Here is a 7,238-nt window from a genome sequence, read left to right as displayed (position 1 = left end):
TGTAATTATAAGACAATAGTTATGTGAAAGATGCAAAGATGCGATCATGAAGAAAACCGATTTTTTTTTTTATATATATATATATATATATATATATATATATATATATATATATATATATATATATATATATATATATATATATATGTGTGTGTGTGTGTGTGCACAAGTTGTAGTATCATAAAGGAAGATGAAGACTTGACGAAAGAAGAAAAGAAATGGTGTACTTTGTGAGGATTTCATGATAAGAACAAGAGCTGACAGAACACTAGAAGGACTATCATGCATAGCTGCGATGCAAACGAGTAATTAAGGAGAATTACAGGACAAATGAGCTAAGATAATGAAAGGACGAGTCGTGGGAATGGATGGTGTTGAATATCAACTTTCAATGGTATAGTATAGACATAAATAGGAATTGGGAACCTAGAGCAAGGAGAATTTCAAGGATATTAAGAAGATAGTCGTGGAGAAAGACTAGGGCAAAAGGAGTGTGGTATAGTCGGACACTCCATAAGGGGCCTAATGAATTCCGATGTCCCTATTAATTCATTAACCTAGGGGACTACTAGTCATGAGAGGTAGAAGTGAAAAGACAATAAAGAAGGCGTTTGAATTGTACCCGATATGTATAAGCATTTTGAGCTGATACAAGAACTCAACTAGCAAAAAGAAAAATAAGTTAAACCATGCGATGAAAAAAACTCTGGCATTATATGGAATAGAGGAGTTGAAGGATCGCTAAGGTCGGCCAGGTGACTATCAAAGGTGGTTAACACTCAAAGGTTATGGTTATATGAGAACATCCTTTAAAAGGGGGGAAGAACAGATTTAGTTCTAAGATGAGCTACAATATTCCAAAGCTCAAAAGAGCGAAATATATTGGATTGAAAGAGTCAAATTTCGAGACGAACCAATATGTCAAGAATGTGCTAAAGAAAAGTGAAAATAGATTAAATGCAAGTATATTATAACACAAATGTGAAAAATAAAGCATGACAAGATGATGAAAGTTTAGCGAATCAAGGAGAATAAGTTTTGCCGGTGCGACACGTTGTATTTCAGACTATGACTCGAATCACTCGCGCCGAAGAAATTTTAGGTATATTTAGATATGCAGTAAAGCACTCCCAGGGGTAGCAGAAGGAGTGAGGAAGGCTACATGTGACTAGGGATAAGTATAAAGGACAATCGGGATTACTAAAAAGAACTTGTAGCACTAGAAGAGATGAAAACTTTAAAAAGAGGAATATTTATAAGAAGTTCAATAATCTTCAAAGGAAAGGAAGATAGTGTGCTTATGGATAGCAAGGCAACAGTACTGCCTGAGATGAGGGAGTACCTTGTAAGTCGTGAAATTTCAAGCCGCTAGTCATATCAATTGTGAGAGTATATGACATAGAACCATATAAACAATCGCCATGATGAGATGGCTAACAGAATGGTGCAAGGACGATGATAAGGAGCCGAAGAAGAATGGAGGTTAGTTTAAGTCTAAATTAGTCACCGGTATAAGAGAGCCAGGGACTTAAGGAGGGAAGTATACTCATATTAAAAGGAAGTCGTGACTAAGTATGTATGAGTTGAAGAACCCGAGAAACGATAATCACTGAGAATAATAAGTCACTAGCAAGGGAATGCTATTGCAAATCATCCGGGCGCTACCATAGGTGGAACTATGATGGTATTGTAAAGGACTAAAGAGTTTGACCAAGGAATAAAAAGGAGGTGATATGATGTGTATATATATATATATAAGGTCGACTAGTACAAAAAGGGATGATCTAAAATAGCACCAGAAAAGCAAGCAAGGAAAGGTGCCATATCTGAACAAGAGAATTTGTCTACTAGTAGAGAAATAAGGAGCAAGGCAAAAGAGTACAACAATTAAGAGTGCCACAGATCGGCAGGGAGCCATAACAACCATGACTTAAGACCATCTTAATGGCAATAGGTCCCAGGACAGTAGCTAGATATCAGTTGACCACTGGGTACATACATAAGAACCTGAGGATACGAAACTAATGAATGAGTTCGACAAAGAATTGGGAGAATATGAAAGAAGACTAATGAGCCCATAGTATAAGAATATGGGATCAGGAACTAAAGGAGGACAAATATTTCAAGAAATTAATGATAGCGGCGCAAGCTCGCAAGCTACAGCATTCGAGGACGAATGTTTCTAAAGGGGGGAAGGATGTTACACCTCGTACTTTCGGAGAAGCACTTATTAAATTTGAACGTAAGTATGTCGAGTTATGGCTAGGTAAAAAAACTTTATATTATGAGGAACGAAGCATTATCAAGTATGATCAATAATAAATATCATGTATGGAGAGTTTCGGAAGATTCCGGGGCCAAGCAAAGAGGAAGAAATAAGTTTGTCAAAAATTTGAAAAACATTGGCAGAATTCTGGACAGAATTTTGGGTCAACTTTGGAGGGGTATATCTCCGGTTACATAAGAAGTTTTATGGAGTTTCAAAAGCCTAAAATGAAGTTCTTCGAGTCTAGTTTCCAACGCAACAAACCGTTCGTCAATGCGATATCGGTGCAGGTAGTTATGAACGTTACAAGTTAGGCAGACGGAGAAGAAAAACGCTGCTACAGTAACCGGGTGCTACCCCTCTAATCCATTAATTTTCATCATTTTCACCATCTTCTCATCCTTCATATTTCTAAAGAATTCTTGAGGGTTCTATAACCTTCCATAACTTTCCATAAATTTTCATAAACTTCCATAATACTCCATAACCCTCCATAATCTTCCACAACCTTTCCATATCATCAAGAGAGAATATCAACATCAAAATCTCAAAGAAAATTCATGGAAAATGATTGTTCTTGTTTCTCTTCAAGGTGGTGATGAACTTAGTCTTGGAAAGGGGTGAATAAAATGAAGTTCTTCCACTATAAGGTATGTTTTTCCTACTATTATTTAAAAGATTGAGATGGTGTAAAGGTTTAGCAATTTTTAGAAAGGAAAGAATCATAGGAGAAAAGTCATAAAGAGTTGAATTGAAGTTGATGGCTATGATGTGAGTTTGAAAGAGAATTTTGGATTAATTTGAGATTAAATTGAATATAATTCTTTGATTATGGTATTATGGATGTTGTTATGGTTGGTTTGAAAATTGGAGAAACATCGTGTGGGATGTTTTATTTAATATATTGGTATTGATATTGTTGTTAATGTTGTTGGTATCATTTGGGAGTTGTTTTGGTATTTGGAGGAGGTAAAGAATATAGGGGAGATGCTGCCCGAATTTCAGCAGATTCTAAAAATATTTCCTTTGAATGCTTGAGACAAGAGTATGATATTGAGCCTAATGATAATATGGATGGTTTACGTGTAGAGTTACGAGCTTGGAAAATGACTAAGGTGACTGAAAGGTATGTTAAGGCTAGTCCCTTTCTTTCAAAAGGTATGATTCCTATGCTATGATTCTATATATATTTCCATAACCTTCTTACTTCCAAAATTTAGAAGTTCATGATTCTTAAAAGCTTCTTATGCTACTAGAGATGGTATGTTTTCTATGATGAACATGATGAACATGATGATGATGATGATTTTAATTCTAGAAATTCCAAAGCTTATGATTTTAATGCCATTATAAGATAATTGAGCTTATTTCATGGTTTTCTCGATTTTACTCATTGTTGTTGATCTCACCTTATAATAATTGTTCCTTCAAGGTAAGATATAGAGATGATGATTGTTTCATAAAATAAATCGGAGGTTACCAACCTTACGTCACTCCGATAAAGTTGTAGCCTTTAGTTGGGCTCTCATGCATGCTTGATGTAAGATATTAACACCGTGTCTATATGGCCGGGCAGCACCACTATGATGGGCATAGTGGGCGGCTTATGGATAATGATAATAACACCGTGCCTATGTGGCCAGGCAGCACCACTAGTGGGCGGCGTAAGATGTTTACCCCGGATGCGGGAGGCCCGGATGCAGGCTAATGATTATGCTACATATATGTATATGAGAAATGTTTTCTTTAAAGTTAAGCATGCATGGTATCTGCCTTAAGAGGCAATCATATGTACAGGTTATTTCCTTACCTCATGTTATGCTCTATATTTCTCATTATGTTATTTTTCATGTTGGGTATCTCTTACTATATTATTATTCGTGCCTTACATACTCAGTACACTATTCGTACTGACGTCCTTTCTTGTGGATGCTGTGCTCATGCCCGAAGGTAGACAGGTAGACGGTTCTGATCCATAGGAGCTTCAACAGCAGAATCTCAGGAGCGCTCCACTTACTTCGGAGCTGCAGTTTATTAGTATTGGTCTCCACGGCCACTTGTATCCTATGTAGAGGCTCACAGACATATGTGTACAGTTAGACATTTCATAACCCTACCAGTTCATATCGTTGTGTAACATTTTAGTAGCCTTGACGGCGAGTAATGATAGGCTTAATTGTCGAAGATTATACAGAGATGTGTTGTTATATTGCGATATATGTCTTTACAGATTATGATATCCATGAGCTATATTTATGGTCCACCCAGAAATGATTATAAGATATATGTTTAGAGGTGCTCGGCGTGTTAGCTCCTGGTGCCCGTCATGGCCCTCTAGTTGGGTCGTGACACAGTTGCAATAAATGAGTCGACTAGGCTTAGATAGTTAGTCAAATTAATCATGTATGATTAGCTATCTTAACTTTAGTAGATGACAACTATAAATAGGAGGTAGTTACTTGGATAGATTCATTCTTTCATTTTGCAATTCTCTGAGATTGAATAAGAAATACCGCACAAGTTTTGATCACAAACCATTGTTTTTACTTGCTAATTCACCAAATTAACATGGTATCAGAGCGATTCTAAGCTGATCTAGGGACATTTCTCTAGAAATTATAAGAGAAATTAAGCTTTGTGTTGGTGAAAATGGCGATCGAGGAAGAAACTGTGGAAGTTTTGAATGGCGGTGCGAGAAATGGAGTTGCAGGATCAACAAACATAGATCATCATCATCAATTGTATTTGAGTGCTTCATATGTGGCTAGAGCTGTTTCGATTGGAATTCAGTTGACTGGTGATATAGGATGTGCGCTCACCAAACAGTATATGAGGGACCTGGTTATCTGCCAGTTCCCTGATACAATGTAGTAAGTACATAAGGCAAGATTTCACAGTGGAAAACTCCTTGCTCAAGGGATTAAAAACCATGACCTACCCCAGTAGGATTTCAACTCCACTACATGAGCAACTTTAGGTTACAACTCTATCGTAAGCTAGGAATTAACTCCCATAATTCCTCACCCTTACAATAACGCTTATGCAACCTAATAACTAACTCCTGGAGTCCCTTCACACTTGCAATGCTCCGATTGCAAGCATCTCCACTTGATTAACTCTAGCCAAGGACCACTAATACACTTAGACTATCTCTAGCCTAGTGTACAACTCAAAAGCTTGCGGAAACACACTTCCAGCAAGCACACTTTGAGACTTTTCAAAACACCTACAAACAACTTCTTAACACAGAAGAGTAGGTTTACAATTTAAGCACAAACGAATAAAGACTCACAACAATGTAAAGAACTTAGACTAAATCTTGTGTTTGGATGAGGTTCTTCAACTTGTAGGTGACTTTGCTCTTAAGAGATCTTGAGAACTTATGTCGGCAGCTTTGCACGATTTAGATTAGGTTTTCAAGTCTGCCACTGGGAGCATGTGGGGTAAAAAGAGACCATACTTCATTTTGACCTAAAGCATGGGTCAACTCATAGCTGTACTTGTGTGCAGCAAGTGGCTCAGCTTTACAGCTGTTCTCTACTGACGATGCAAGGTGCACAGACAACAGATTATAGACTAGGTCTCTGTCTGGTTCTGAAACAGTTTGACAATCATCAAAACACGAATGCACTTGGAACTATCATTTTCCCCTTTTTGATGATGAAAAACTCATAGACTGATGTTCCCCCTGAAATCCAGCTTCCCACTTGTTCTCCCTGCAAAGCAGACCATCATTGTCAAGGCACTTGCAACATGTTAGCAACATAATACAACACATTCCTCTGCGAACTAGAGATCCTTGCATATAGCGTATGTCTTCCCCCTTTTGGCATTATCAAAAAGTACAGCATATCTTTTATGTGCCGCCCTCGCATAGAAGAAGCCCAGGCACATCAAGACATAACAAGAAAAAGACAAAATAAGCAGAGGATAATTGCCTGTACAGAGAAAAATCCAGAGCGATCCATTATCAATGACAGCTTAAAGCAACATACATAGTAGTTTTCCAGATACAACATATGATAATTAAAACGCTAAAAAGAGCTATTGTCAATGAAGAAGATCAGAGAGGGAAACTTGAGAGATAGTAAGACAGCGAGAAAAGTATGTAAGCATGGAGATGTGAAGATCATTGAATTAATAGGGCTAAGAGACAAAGGCAAAGGCCTTGATAAGATTGTCCAAATGTACGCTGGCTGCCTGCTGATCGGTGACTAGCTGATCGTTCATCTCATCGCTCTGCTGTTTCAACTGTTCATTTTCAGCCTTTAGCCTTGTGTTTGCAACTTCTTGTTTAGCTCAGGGATCAGGTTCCTCAAGAAATTGAGTCTTCAAGAGAACATTTTCAGCTCATAGCCTATCAATTTCAGCAGTTGTTTTTTCTTGAGCACTAATGAAACTTGAAATAGCTGAAGTAGGTCCAAACCTACCCTTCTTGGGGATACACTCACACTCCTCCAATGTGGTTATGGTGACCATCTGCTTCTGTATTTCCTTTGTGGCCTTGCTAGTTGTCACTCTAAAGTGTTCAAATATCTTTGTTAAGAAGAAACCATAAGGAAGACCATGTCTACCCTTGTTGGTATGTACGACCTTAATCATGTGCTCGATTATTAGAGACGGCAGGCTAACGAATTGATAATTTTCTAGAGCTTCAAGAAGATACAAGTCGGTGATAAAATCTTTGCTTCTCCCCTTAGTTCTTGGCAGCAACACTTTGTTAACAAGCTCGAACAGAAGCTGATATTCAAGTTTGAGTTGTTTTTTGAAGAGCCATTCTCCAGTGGATGTGCCTTCGAGCTTGATAATCAAGTCCTTGAAGGCTTAAGTGGCTTTTCTCTCCACGGACTTTATTTCATCGGTAGGTACATCGAGGATATTTGCTTCATCCAATTTAATATCAGATCCATTCACATAAGATATCAAGGAGGTATAGTCATCAGAACAACAGAGGTTTGCATAAAATTCCTTT

This window comes from Lycium barbarum, chromosome 10, assembly GCF_019175385.1.
Source record: "Lycium barbarum isolate Lr01 chromosome 10, ASM1917538v2, whole genome shotgun sequence".
NCBI classification, from domain to species: domain Eukaryota; kingdom Viridiplantae; phylum Streptophyta; class Magnoliopsida; order Solanales; family Solanaceae; genus Lycium; species Lycium barbarum.
Note: the sequence above shows the minus strand (reverse complement) of the source record.